The 14,391-nt window shown below is 40.3% G+C and overlaps 1 long non-coding RNA gene across 1 annotated transcript; it reads right to left on the minus strand.

Moving 5' to 3' along the window:
- Positions 1-695: 695 nt before the first annotated feature.
- On the minus strand, positions 696-14,114 carry LOC139044556 (uncharacterized). Its single transcript, XR_011501568.1, has 3 exons — positions 13,961-14,114; positions 10,556-10,659; positions 696-1,411 (listed from the first exon to the last, which is right to left on the minus strand). It is a non-coding gene; the product is annotated as an uncharacterized lncRNA (long non-coding RNA).
- Positions 14,115-14,391: the final 277 nt, after the last annotated feature.

Genomic DNA, 14,391 nt, shown 5'->3' on the forward strand with positions numbered 1-14,391 from the left:
TGGCACAGATTCTAACGGCTTCATCACACCCTCGATTCAGCAGAGCTAAGTGTTACCGAGTTTATTTTTTGCAGCCGCAAACCCTGCTAGCGTGAGTGAATAACAGTCTGTCCTCAAATCATGTCCCTAAGTTCAGAAGCTCATTTCGTTCACTGATCTTTTAATTTTTTTGTAACATTATTTAAATTTAACCAATTGCTGCATGTGATTTATTTTGAATTTAATTACAGAGACAAAACGCCACATATAATTATGGATGTAAGTAGCAGTCGCTTCTTTACCCTGATGGCTTGAGAAAGGCCGTAAAGTGTAGCATAGTCTCTCTACATCATCTCCTATGAGCCTTCTCTCCCTGCCGTTGAATCAGTGCTGACAAATAAAGTATCAGAATAGCAACTAATAAGAGGTCAGGTTTTTGTGCCAAGCCCACCTCTTGCTCCTCATTCATGTTGATGCTAATGGGATGCCATTTAACACAGCTCAGGAAAATTCACAAAGTCAGACTGCTTGGGAAGAACCTTTGATCAAAGACGGACAGATCACAGCGCTCCAGGGGTTGGTTTAAAATAAGTAGTAATATGACATGTTTCCCTCTGTTGTGAGTTAAAGCTCTAAAGTGCATTTGCATACTCTAGGGGAAGAAACTCGGCTCTCTGGAACAGAACAAGCAGATATGAAGAAAACAACTACCTCGTCGATGATAACACTCGTTTTAATTCTATACAGCTAGTGGGTTCCAAAAGAGAAATTTGGGTCCCACCTATTCTCTGGGATTTGGCTGCATGTGTAATTCCTTGGGGCTCTTCGCTGAATGAGAGGGCTGATATCTTCCTACATTCCACAGATGGAGGTTAGTTTACTAGCTGTGAGGCCTTGGGCAGGTTATTTAACTTCTCTGAGTTTCAGCCTCCCTATTTGTATTTTAGAGAGAGTAATTCCCCATATTTACTCAGAGGATGGTTGTGTGGATTAACTGAACGCATGCAGAGCATTTAGCACAGTGCTAGGTGCAGAGTGGTGGCCAATAAGGATTGTTCTTATTATCAATTTACATTTAGCTTCCCTCTACTGCTTTTTTCACCTCAGTTCCTGAAGCCAGATAAATACTATAAGTTTAGGGACTGCTTAAGTAACGGAAGTTTTGATATTGGCAGCAACGTTGTCCCAGTGGCTCTAGACCCTGGGGGACTCCGGCTTTGCTGACTCTAGTACTCGCACCCACGCGGCAGCTGTCTCCGTTCAGGCTGCTGTAACGAATATGCCATACACTGGGTGGCTTAAAGAACAACCATTTATTTATCACAGTTCTGGAGGCCATCCGGAAGTCCAAGATCAAGGTGCCGACAGATCCAGTGTCAGGTGAGGCCCGCTTTCTGGTTTGCAGATGGCCATCTTCTCATTGTATCCCCACCTGGCAGAGAACAGAGAGAGAAGGCAAGCTCTCTTGTGAGTCTTCTTATAAGGGCACTAATCCCGTTCATGAGTGCTCCACCCTCATGAACTAATTACCTCCCAAAGGCCCCACCTCCTAATACCACCACCTTAGGGATTAGGCTTCACCATAAGAATTTCAGGAGGACACAAACACCAGTCCATAGCAGCAGCCCTATTTTGGGCCAGCTCCCTTCTCTACCCCTGCCTGAGTGCTTTTCATAGAGCATGAGAACTTCCATAAGAGCTTAAATAAACCTTTCCCACATATAGGCATATTTAAAACTTATTAAGCAAATTTGCCAATTTAAAGGAACTAGGGAAGATGTCACAAAATAAATCATAATTTTATACTTTAGTAATTGTCTCTGTTTAGATTTTTCATGTATTTAATACACTTTTTAAAAAAATGTGGGATGTTCTTGGTTCTCAAGTGACAGGATGAGTTTTAGAAGACTACTCTAGAAGGAATAAAAATAGATAGTGACAAAAAGGAAGAGAAGAAAGAGGTGAAGAAGTGAGAGAGCTGGACATATATATATATACATATCTCCAACAGAAGCGCAAATCCATTGATTTTAATTTTTAAACAACTTTATTGAGCTATAATTTACACACCATAAAAATTTCCCATTGTAAATGTATAATTCAATGATTTTAGCATATTTGCAGAATTGTTCATCTATCATAGGAATCCACTTCTAGAACATTTCCATCAGTTCAAAAAGAAACCTCACGTCCGTTAGTGGTCACTCCCCATTCTTCACCCCCAGCCTGAATCAACCACTAATCTATTTTCTGTTTCTATAGATTTGCCCATTCTGGACATTTCATTTGAATGGAATTATATAGTGTGTGGTCTTTTGTGTCTGGCTTCTTTCACTAAGCATAATGTTTTTGAGATTTATCCATGTTGGATTATGTATCAGTTCTTAATTCTTTGCACTGATTTTTTTAAAGAAAACCTATAATTTTATTTTAATTTTCAGGTGAAAATGTCTGATTTTAAGTCTCTGCTGAGAAATGTAAGACATGGATACAGTTACTTATAAAAGAATAACATAAAATCTGCATAAACTAGTGCATTCAATAAAGCCTTAGTGACTTGAATGAAATGAGGAAACAGTTTCAAACAGACAGTAGAATTGACTATTAAAAGGTAAGTAAGGTTACTTGGTACTAATATTAGTTGAGAAAAAACACCCTGAATAGAGCAATTAGAAAAGGTAAAGGAGAGAAAATCTTTCTTCGGACAGTTAAAACAGAGCTTAGGGTAATGAAGGCCTCCTTATGGGCACTGGATAGTGAAATCTTAGGGCTGAAAGTTTCCATGGACTTTTGGAAGCCATATGACGAATCAATAACTAATTCAAGATGTAGTCACAATCTACCCAAGGAAGAATGGTGGGCAAAATTCGTCAAGGGGACAACCCCATCTCCCAATTTTTTTTTTACTAGACTTTACTTTTTAGAGCAGTTTTAGGTTCACAGAAAAGTTGAGCAGAAGGTACAGAGATTTCCCATATACCCCCTGCCCCTACACATGCATAGCCTCCCCCATTATCAACATCCCCACCAAGAGTGGTACATTCGTTACAACTGATGAACCTACACTGGCACATCATTATCGTCCAGAGTTCTTCGTTTATATTAGGATTCACTCTTGGTGTTGTGCGGTCTGTGTGTTTGTGTCCACCATTTTAGTGTCATACAAGGTGCTTTCACTGCCCTAAAAATCCTCTGTGATTTGCCTATTCATCCCTCCCTCCTCCCAGCCTCTGGCAGCCACTGATCTTTTAACTCTGTTCATAGTTTTCCCTCTTCCAGAATGTCATTTGGTTGGGATCATACAGTATGTGACCTTTTCAGATTGGTTTCTTTCACTTAGTAATATGTATTTAGTTTCCTCCATGTCTTTTCATGGCTCCATAGCTCATTTCTTTTCAGTGCTGAATAATATTCCATTGTCCGGATGTACCACAGTTTATTTATCCCTTCACCTACTGAAGGACATCTTGGTTGCTTCCAAGTTTTGACAATTATGAACAAAGCTGCTTTAAACATCCATGTGCAGGCTCTTGTGTGGCATAAGTTTCCAACTCTTTTGGGTAAATACCAAGGAGCTCGATTGCTGGATCATGCGCTAAGACTGTTTAGTTTTGTAATGTCTTATATTTGTACCTTTATTGGCACTGTTTTCCTGCTTTTTGAACAAAGTGTCAGGCATTTTTCTTTCACATTGGGCCCTGCATCTTGTGTAGCTGGCCATGCCAGGGGCCCATTTGAGGGACAAGGAACTGGGCTGGTGGCTAGCAGCTATGATGGGTTGGAAGGAACAAAATAGCCAAATGAGGGCTAAGTTTGGAGGTCATGGGTGCCTAAATGATGGATATGGGGGGCAAAACTTGAGAGAGGTAAGCTGATGTATGGACATGAACACACGGGAGGGTAAATATTGCACGGAAACCCAGCATCACACCAGTGGGGAGTCTTTTCCTTACTTTGAGAGTGCATTTTATTTCATTTTACTTTTTGCAATTAAAAGATAAGGGAAAAAAGTTAACAAAAGGCCTTTTGAAATGTTTTGCGAGAGGTCCAGATGTGCACATGTTCTCATAACCCCCCCGGATCTTCCCTACATTTGCCCTCGTATTCAGCAAACATCATGGAATAACAGCACAGGAAGTAGACTCAATGTTATTTGGTGAGAAATCAGTTACTTTTTGTAATACAAGTAATAGAATAAAACTTTAATTGCAAGTTTGAATGATACTTAATTCAGTACACATATAAATACAAAAATAGGAAGTCCTCATATATGACATGACGTATGTATTAAATAATATTGACTATTAATTTTCAAAAGCATGTTAATTCAGAGCAAAGTCTTAAAAATCCATCCAGAGTCCAGCTTGTTGAATTCCAATATTGACTTTTAGTATTTTAGGGTGCTAGCAAAATAGTTTCGTTTTCCTCTGTGGTAGCACACTGGCAAAACTCCAGTTCACCTAAGTAGGTTAAGGATGGCAATCTTCAGCCTGAACTCTGCATTTTCCTAGTTGAAGGTGCCTCTCGATATATTCTTCCCTCGATACAGAGAGATTTACACTTATAACTCTTAGAATATGGTGATGAAAATATTATCCCTGACTTTTTTGGCTGTGAAGAGATCATCCTTTACTTTGTGTCGAGTATTTGAGTTCCAATTCTCATCTTAGTTACCACGGCATAAATAACATGAAAACATCCATGACTGAAAATGCACTTTTCTATTTTTGCCATTTTTTTCTTACTGCCATTTTTTAATTTGTCAGCTAAAATGTGATGAATATATTATGTTAACTGAAAGTTATTAAATGTTTCAGAGATTTGAGGAAAATATAGATATCTTACCACATTTCAATATTTCTAAATATCCAAGGTTGTATTTGATCTAAAAGGGAACAATGCCCTACTACTACGATTTTCAACTCCTTCCTGGTCTCTCTTGCTTTAACACCTTGCTTAGCCATCTTTACACATTATTCTGACTCAACAGTCCTGGGGGCTCAAAGAGCAACCAGTGATCTCTAGGTGAGAGGTCACAAACCACGGCCACATGCCAACCTCTGCTGCCTGCTTTTGTAAACAAACTTTCATTGGAATGCAGTTATACCCATTGGTCTATCTGTTGTCTATGTCTGATTTTACATTACAACAAGAGTTGAACAGCGGAGAGAGAGAGAGAGAGAGAGAGAGCTCACATGGCTTATAAAGCTGAAAATATTTACTATCTGGCCCTTTACGGGAAGTTGCTGACCCCTGCTACTGTATGCTCTGTCTTATTTGCTCTGTTTAAAAAGAGAGGCTAACATATGTCCAGTTTCAGAAGAAAAATAACATGAAGTAAGCACCACACTGTAGTTTTGTCCATTTACTCTTGTCACTCATTCATTGAAGTAAGTGTACTCTTCCCATCGTCCTGTTCTCCAGGCAGGTGGAATGAGTAAAACATGGCACGAGATGATTCAACCCAAAATAGCACTTTTTAAGCTACAGGATCCTCTCATGGTATAAAGTCATTTTCAACCTTAAAGTGTGGAAGCAAATCAGCAATAAAGCCCCTTGTGGTAAATCAGAGTTTTCTTTATATTTCTTTAAAACTGCAAACCAAAGGTTTGGGACTTCAAACTTCCATGCACTCTCAGGAATATTATCTCACTTGAGCTTCAAAATGAGCTTCAAAATCCTTTGAGGTACACAAGGATAAAGTATTACCATTTTACAGATGAGGAAACAAAGGCAGAGGTGCCAAGTGTATATTTTAAGGTCAAGGTTAGTAAGTGAGAAATTTAGTCCTAATGCAAATACTGATGCTTGATTCAGCGGCATTTCGGACTGCCTCTTGGCTTTCTCCATCTTGTTTTACTGTCAATCATGTACGTTATTAGTTCCTGAGAATCTTCCCCTTGCCAGGGGCTTTATACACAACGTCGTTTGATTCTCACACAATGCTTTGAGGTTGTTGGTATTATACACATTGTATAGAGGAAGAAACTGGAATCAGAAAGGCTAAGTAACTTGCCCAAGATGACACAGCCAGTAAATCTGTCGGACCCCAAAATGCAAACTCTTTCTTCTCCACCACAGCTGGGCATCAGTGCAGAGCTGGCTTGAAATTTGATGATTCAACGGGAGAAAAAGTCTGTTTAAAGCCTATGATAATGTATATGAATTTTTCAGATTTTTTTTAGAAACAAATTTTCTTATTATAATTTTCTTACTTAAGTGAATACTACCTAGATGTAGATGATCAAAAATTAAATAGACAAAATAGTAGAGAAAATGGAATGATTTTTTAAATTCTAGGTTTACGATTGGCATAGACTAATCTATCATTCATCTAGCTGGTTGGCTAGCCAGCTTCTAGCAATTTGGCAGCCAATGTGCGTGAGACAGGAAAAATAATGAACAAATTCACGAAACTTGTTTATTTATAAGTAATTTTCATTTACTTGTTTGATATCTCCACTTGCCACACCTCCCTGTCAGTTAAGATGGCAATTCCAAATCTATGCTTTTCTGATCTTCTCTACAGGGACCCCTACTCAATTTTTCACACAGTGCTGCTGAAAATTAAAAGTATTAGAAATTCCTCAAGCTGAGGAGGCCTCAAGGAAGTTATGGCTCAATAATTTCACCCTTTTTTCTGTTATTGTTACAGTTTGCCTTAGGTTCTAAGAGAGAAGATATCTTTTGTAGGGTGACCAGCTGTCAGTTGCCCAGGATGGAGGGTCCTTCGGCAGGCAGGAATTTCAGTGCTGAAACCAGAACAGGGGAAAATCTAAAATAATAACCTGTTGTGTAATTAAGTACCAAACTTTTAAAACTCTGGGACTCTAATCACATTTTTGTCTCAAACTATCCATGTTATTTAGAAAAAGATAACTTAACATTTCATCTAAAAAGAATATTAATGTCCGTCATAAATCTTTTTTTAAATATTAAAATATATTTTTTAAGGGAAAGAGAGGTTTCAGCTAGTAACCTCACACAGAAGATTCCCCTAGCTAGCCCTGGCCCCTCTTAATTGATACAATCTATGCATTCAAAAGTGAAACACTGAGGCGCTGGCCAGTGATGCAATGGTTAAGTTCTCACATTCCACTTTGGTGGCCCGGGGTTCGCAGGTTCGGATCCCAGGTGTGGACATGGCACCGCTCATCAAGCCGTGCTGTGGTAGGCATCCCACATATAAAGTAGAGGAAGATGGGCACGGATGTTAGCTCAGGGCCAGTCTTCCTCAGCAAAACAGAGGAGGATTGGCGGTAGATGTTAGCTCAGGGCTAATCTTCCTCAAAAAAAAAAAAAAGTGAAACACTGAAATTGGGGATTCCCAGTGACTAATAGAGGATTAATAAAGTAACCCAAGAAAATTTTAAAATTTTGCAGGGTTTGTGATAGAGATCTAACTTCATTTTCTTCTACATGGGACATGATTTTTGTCAGGACCGTTTATTAAGCTACTCTTTTCTCACTGAATTGAAATGACACATTTATTATACGAACTTGGATCTATGGGTGAACATTCTAATGAGTTCTTGATTGTTCTAGCTGTGTGTCATTGTCATATTGTTTTGATCACAGTAGCTTTATAGTAGGTTTTATATCTGGGACACATTTTACCTTTTTAAAACATCTTTTGTGGCAATTCTGATTATTGTTTCAGATGAATATATGCATCTGTGTATATACATATATATTTCAGATATATATGTGCATATAAATGTGATATATATGTGCACATATATACCACACACACACATTCCAGTTCCAAGAAAAAAAATACATATGTGTTAGTTCTAAGAAAATCCTTTTGGGATTTTGATTGGAATTGAATTAAATGTATATATTAATTTGGAAAAAAGTAGTATTTTTTTATCATGTCATCTTCCATCCAGGACACGGTAGACCTTTACATTTATTCATGTCTTGCCTATGTCCTTTAATAAAATGTTATGATTTTTCTCTGTAGGCTCTTTCTTGTTCACTTTATGCTTGAATATGTTTTAGCTCACTGACATTATCTGAACTACCTCTTCCATGGGCTGTGCTAATCTGTGCTGTCCAACACAACATCCATCAGCCAAAGGTGGCTATCTAAACTTCAGTTATAAAAGATTAAATGCAGTTCAAAATTCAGTTTCAGTTTTAACTAGCTGTTGCTATATTTTCTTTAAAAATTTATGTCTAGCTACTTTCCCAATTTAATTATTCTTATTAATTCGTATCATTTATAACAGAGTCTCACGAATATTCTAGGTATGTAATCAAATCATTTGAGGGTATTTAGGAAGACATCTGGGTCACGTCGAGGTGGGACAAGAACTGTTTACATACACAAGTTAGAAAACTCAAAGCCATAAATGATGGGCTTGGCCACCTACGATTTAAACATTTCTGTATAATAATAATGGCTATCATCTTCTGGGCATTGTTTTAAGAAGTTTACATTTAGACAATGCTCAGGGTATGCTGGCTAAAAATCAGTTCTATTACTTTTGACAACCATTAGGATCAGCTAGCAGTCTTGGTCATAGGCACCTGGGGAGTTTCAGTCAAGAAAGCAGGAGTCTTAGGATTGAAGCCAAGCAAAGATGGAATTTGAGGAGAGGTGGGATGGCCAGAGAGAGGAAAGGAGCCTTCACTCCCTTGGTGAGTGACCATATAAGGACCATGGTTGGGTAATTATGGCTTCTGATGGCTAATGGGAAAAGAAGCAGTGTAGGAGGCAGTGGAAGCAGAAAGGAATCAAACGTATCAGCAAATTCCATTTTAGGGAGCACAATATAAGAGATGTAAAAAGGCCAAAATCTCGGGCTGGCCCAGTAGTGTAGTGGTGAAGTTCCCATGCTCTGCTTCGGCGGCCCGGGGTTCGCCAGCCAGATGCGGGGCATGGACCTACACACACTTATCAAGCCATGCTGTGACAGGCATCCCACATATAAAGTAGAGGAAGGCTGGCACAAATGTTAGCTCAGGGCTAATCTTCCTCAGCAGAAAAAGAGGAGGATTGGCAGCAGAGGTTAGCTCAGGCTAATCTTTGTCAAAAAAAAAAAAAAAAAAGAGCCAAAATCTCTCCTACTTAACCCAATATAAGGAGAACAGGTTACCTGAACTTTATGGGGGCCGCTGTGTGTGGTTGTGGGTCAGCGAAGGTGTGGAAAGAGCATCAGCATTGCTTTTCCAGTCAAGTGATCAAAAGCCTGTTGTCTTGAATTCAGTGCAGGCTTTGGCCAAGCTATATCCCCTCCGCATTGACATAGTACAACTGGAGACCATCATCCACCCTGAAGAACACCTCTTGGCCTGCCTGAGGACCTAGACCTTTCCACTACTCAACCCAGACAACCAGAATGCAGTGTTCAAAACCAGTTTTCACTGTCCTGCCAGTGGCCTTTTAATAAGCTAACGACAGAAACTTTCTGTCACCACCGTGAACATCAAACAATATAATAATTAGTCCCTGGATTCCTCATCATTCCGTCCAGAGAATCTGCATGTCACATTAAGTGGTGGTGTTAGCATCAAACCATGTGAACAATCCTGAAACAGCTGCATCTTAGGAAAAAAACCACCCACCTTAGTAAGCTGTGCTCAATGTCCTGCAGATAACAGTCCCTCCACCAGGGGGCTCTAGCTCACTGACGTTACCTGGCTCTAACCCTTCCATGGACGATGCTACATCTGTGCTGTCCGGTATGAGGGCCACCGGTCACACGGGGCGATCGAAATTTAAATTGGTTAAGATCAAATAAAATTTAAAATTCAGTTCCTCAGTTGCACTAAACACATTTTAAGTGCTCAATAGCCACATGTGGCTATTGGTTCCTATATTGGACAGTACTAACAGTCCAGAAAGTTCTAGTGCACAGTGTCATATCCTGTAAGTTTAATGTATCAATGTCGAAATACTAGTTCAGGATCTCACTGTTAAAAGGGCAAAGAGGCAGCACCTCCCCTCAGCGCCCCTGCTGAGTCTCCAGCACTGGGTTTGAATCCTCCCTCTATCCAGGTGGTGTTCTTTGTGATTACATTCAACATATTTTCCCCTCACAGCCAGCATGTTATTTGGCTTTAATAATTCGTAGATATCATTTCGTTTTTTCCTTATAGCATTAACTAGTTGTTTAGACTATATTAGAAGATAATAGCTTTTTTAATATAAGTATCATTTTCCCTTATATTTAAGATGGAATTGTGACCTTAGGAGATATTACTAATTCCATTCTTTATTGCTGACGTATCACGAGTAGTTCATCACTTTGGTGAGATATTTCAAAGTAACGAGGTGGCTTTATTCCAAGGACCTCCATTATAGACTTAATCTAATGTTGTGGTCATTACAAAAGCAAACCGCACTAGGGGGCTCCCTGAATTATTCCTCTGTGTGAGATACCCTTCCTTGAAACGGATATCACTTTTTTTTCTAGAAACATAGACACAGGCTGTATTCTCTGTTCTACACACTCACATTCTGAACAAGTGATTTAAAATTTTTTTTTATTTTAAAGAAAAAGATGAGCTTCTTTTCAGGTTTAACATTGCTGCTTCTCTCAGACTCAAGATGAAAATATTTTTGTACCTGGGGTTTCTCTTGCAGAGAGCGTTCATCCTTCAGGGAGCGGGCCACATCCTCGCCTATTTGCATGTAGTCCCTGGTTTATCACGTCTATAATTCGCAGTGGGCTGAATATGGGGAAAGTCGAGGAGAAGACGGAGTTTAAGGAGAGAATTGTGAGCAGGAGGAAGCAGTGATTAAAATGGAAATGGTGGTCAGGAGCCTCTGTTGTTTCCCCAGGCGCTTTGTTGGCAGAAATTAAAAAAAAAAAAAAACTTTTCTATCCAACTCCACCTGAATTCTTTCAACTACAATGATGCAAAGAAAATACACGCTAATTATGAGCAGGAACATTATCTATTAATATGTTAATGAAGCAGGTTTGCTAATGGTGCAAGACCTGAATTTTAATAAAATTTTAAGAGCTTCTTGATTACGTGTTTGTTAGTCGATATGATCATTTAAAATTATCTCTAGGTGGCTTTACATGGAATAAAACCTGCATTAGAACTGTATCCTAAACAGGCCTTAATGAAGCAGGTGAGAATACCATCTGCGACATAAACACCGTCAGCCAGAAATTCACTTCAAAAGAAATGTAAACTAGTTAACAGGAAACATGTTATCATATCTGCCAGGAACAGCTTTCAATGCAGGTAATTTATTTATGCATTTACTTGCTAATTTTTTCAAACATATTTGCTTATGAAAATAATGTTCGATTGAATTAATGGATACTGCGTTTCAATATTGGAAGGGTTATTTTTCATTAAAAAAAAACAACTCTAGTGTCCTGTTTTGACAACATCCCATATATAGATGAAAACTGTTTTATCCACCCAAACCCAGATATCTTTTGAGGAAAAGACAGTCACCAAAAATCCCAGAGTCAAACCAGAATTGGCACAGAAACCTCGCTGATGTGTCTCTGAATAGGAGACATTGTGTTAGCTGTTCTCCAAGATAACTACAGCATCAACATGACAGATAATCCCTATCTGCCTTTCCAGAGTGAAGGCACTTGGCATCAATCCTTCACTTTGCATATTAGAAGCATGAGGCCCTGATTAGTGGTTGAGCCTGGATTACAACCCAGGGCTTCTGAAGAGTGAGCAGACACTGAGGAGGCAGAATGGAGCCCCGGGTGCAGAACACCAGAGTGATGAGCCCAAGGAGCCTGGGCGAGGCTGGCCTGGAGCATCTGAAGGGTGTGTGCAATGTTATATCATTTGGGGTTGTGGTCTGGGTGTGGGTGGGGCCCATTGTGTATGAGGCAGCGATGAAGCTGTTAGGGAGGAAAGGCAAAAGTTAATCCTAGGAACCAAGGAAGGGCCGCTCAGAACCCAGCCTCGAGTGCCTGAAGCACCCACGGGCTTAACAGGCCAAGAATGAAGGGAAGTGCAGGAGTAGGTGAGCAGGATGAGGAAAAGCAGGGACCTCTAACTCTCGCCTTGTCGTTCTGAGTTTTGAAGAGAGGCTGCAGAGGAGAGGTTATGACGGGAAATCACTTTTGAAGAAGCAACCCCACCTGAGAAACCAGACATGCTTCCTCCTGAGCAGAGTCCCTTTAGGAAAGGTGACACGCAGTCACCAGGTGTCTTAATTTCCTGGGTATTGTAATGCTATTCATTTGATGGTGTCAATAAAACATACTTCTGTGTCAGCCACTAGAAATTGATAATACTCTCTTAAATTCTTGACAGTGTTTCTAATGAGATTTTTGAGGGTCCTTTTCTAAGGTGGATGAGAAACAATTCAGGAAGGTAATTGACCATTTAAATGGCTTCTAACTGGCCCTGGGTGAGTTTCCCTGAGGGCATGCTGCCCTCTAGGGGTCGGAGCCGCCTGGAGAGGATTCCGGAACTGCAGGAGCCTTGTTTGTTTAGGGGAACTCAGTGCTGTCCTAGAGGTTTGATTTTTCATAAAAGTGATGCAATCTTTTCATCCAATTGTATTTTAGCTCTAGAAAAATTGTATTTCATAGAAAGTATCACCTATTCTAAAGACGATTCTAAATAAAGCAATATCAGAGTCGATGTCGTCCTTTTTTCCCTTATTTCTCTTTTTTCAAGAATTAGCATTTGCCATGCGGTGGGGTGGGTGGGGACAGAGGGAAAATGTACAGGCATTTTTTTAAACCATAATACTCCAGTTCCCGATTATTCAGTGCGGAAGTCTCTCGCCCTCTATTGGCGGCTAGCATCAGTCGGGCTTTCCAACTGCAGCCATGTCTGACTCTCACCTAAATCTCACGGAGCTGCTAAGGGCCTGGGGCCAACAATCAGCAGAATCTGTACCTGATCCCAAGTGTCCTTCTTCCAAAACCAGCGCACTTCCCATTGTGCCACCAGATAACTGGCTATCGCTTAGCTTTAAATAACTTGTTATTTGACACTTTTCTTTTTATGCTTCTCTGATTTTGTACAGTAATCACGGCTTTCGTTTTTTTTAAATAAATGAAAGGATTTACAGATAGATAAACATATGACAGCCATTCATTTTATCATTTGGCAACACATTGACCCAAAAGCTCGATTTTGCTGACATAGCCTAGAAAGAAAACCAAATAAGAAGATTAGGATGGCAGTGTAGGCTAAGGGCCAGAGAGAAATCAGATTCTAAAGACTCAGGGATGGGCCAGAAAAACTTATAAGAACAAGAGAAAACAAAACTGGAGGCATGGAGTAAACTACAAGAAAAATGGCATAAAATAATTCAAAGGTAGAATTCTGACCTCCTGCAGCTGGGGTGCTTCTTAAATCCTAGGAGGACCGATCAGAGAATCGTGGGCCTTTCTAGGTGGGATGTGTGCTCCTTCCCTGGGGGCTGCTCCCAGCTGGGACACCTCTCCTCCTTTCCCCTGCCACCCACCCGCAGCCCACACTAAACATCAGCGACACAAAGACACAAAGGTCAGGGCAGGCTGTAAACCCCTCTTGCTGCTACAGATGCTGTGTTAGTGGAGGGGGAGTTTGTGCAGGGGAAAGCCACAGCACAGAGAAGGGGCCTTCTCCAGTAATAAACAGCCGCAGCTGGCACTTTACACGCAGTGTGCCCCACACATACACACATGAATAATATCATCGCAGAATCTTAGATTGGAAAAAGACTTTACTAATTGGTTTCCTAACCCAGCTATCTAAATGCACCAATCTTTGAGCTTCCCGAGGAATCCCCTAACTTTCAGCAAGTCTCTGCCTAAATTACGTTCACTGAAATCTGCCTTTATCTTGACATCCACTGGTCCCAGCGCTGGCTGGTGCTCGTGGATCTGACAGCAAATATTTACAGTCGGATATATCTTTTCTAAATTCTGTTTTGTTATACGTAATAACAAGGAAGAAGCCCACCCCCGCCTCCCTCTTGATGACCACCCTCTCCCCATTCCCACCATCTCTCCCTAATACATTGTACAGAGCGCACACGTACCAGGTGGCTGCTTTTCTGATGATGGTGTTGAAGTTAACGGTGATTTTCACAACTTCTGAAGACGTCTTCTTGAAGTGGAACAAACAATGCTGACAAAGCTCTAAACAAGAGAAATCAAACCGTGTAGCGTCCTCTTCTTTTGCAAAAGAAACTGCTAGAGGAAGAAAAAAATCCATTATTTAATGCTTGAAGTTGCTTTGGAATGTGGTTTGGGATACTCTCTTCTCTTTTGAATGGAGCTGCTTTTAAACAAATCAGGTATAAACTGGTCTGTGTGTGTGTGTGTGTGTGTATTCAGAGAGAAAGAGAGTTGAGTCTCTCGGTCGCTCCCTCTCCCTGCTGTCCAGCCTGATGCATCCTGCTGCAATTTCGGGCCAGTTCCTCCAGTCCGGACCTCAATCAAATGGACGATAGGCACTCGACACCTCCAC

Source organism: Equus asinus, chromosome 2 (assembly GCF_041296235.1).
Source record: "Equus asinus isolate D_3611 breed Donkey chromosome 2, EquAss-T2T_v2, whole genome shotgun sequence".
Lineage (NCBI taxonomy): Eukaryota > Metazoa > Chordata > Mammalia > Perissodactyla > Equidae > Equus > Equus asinus.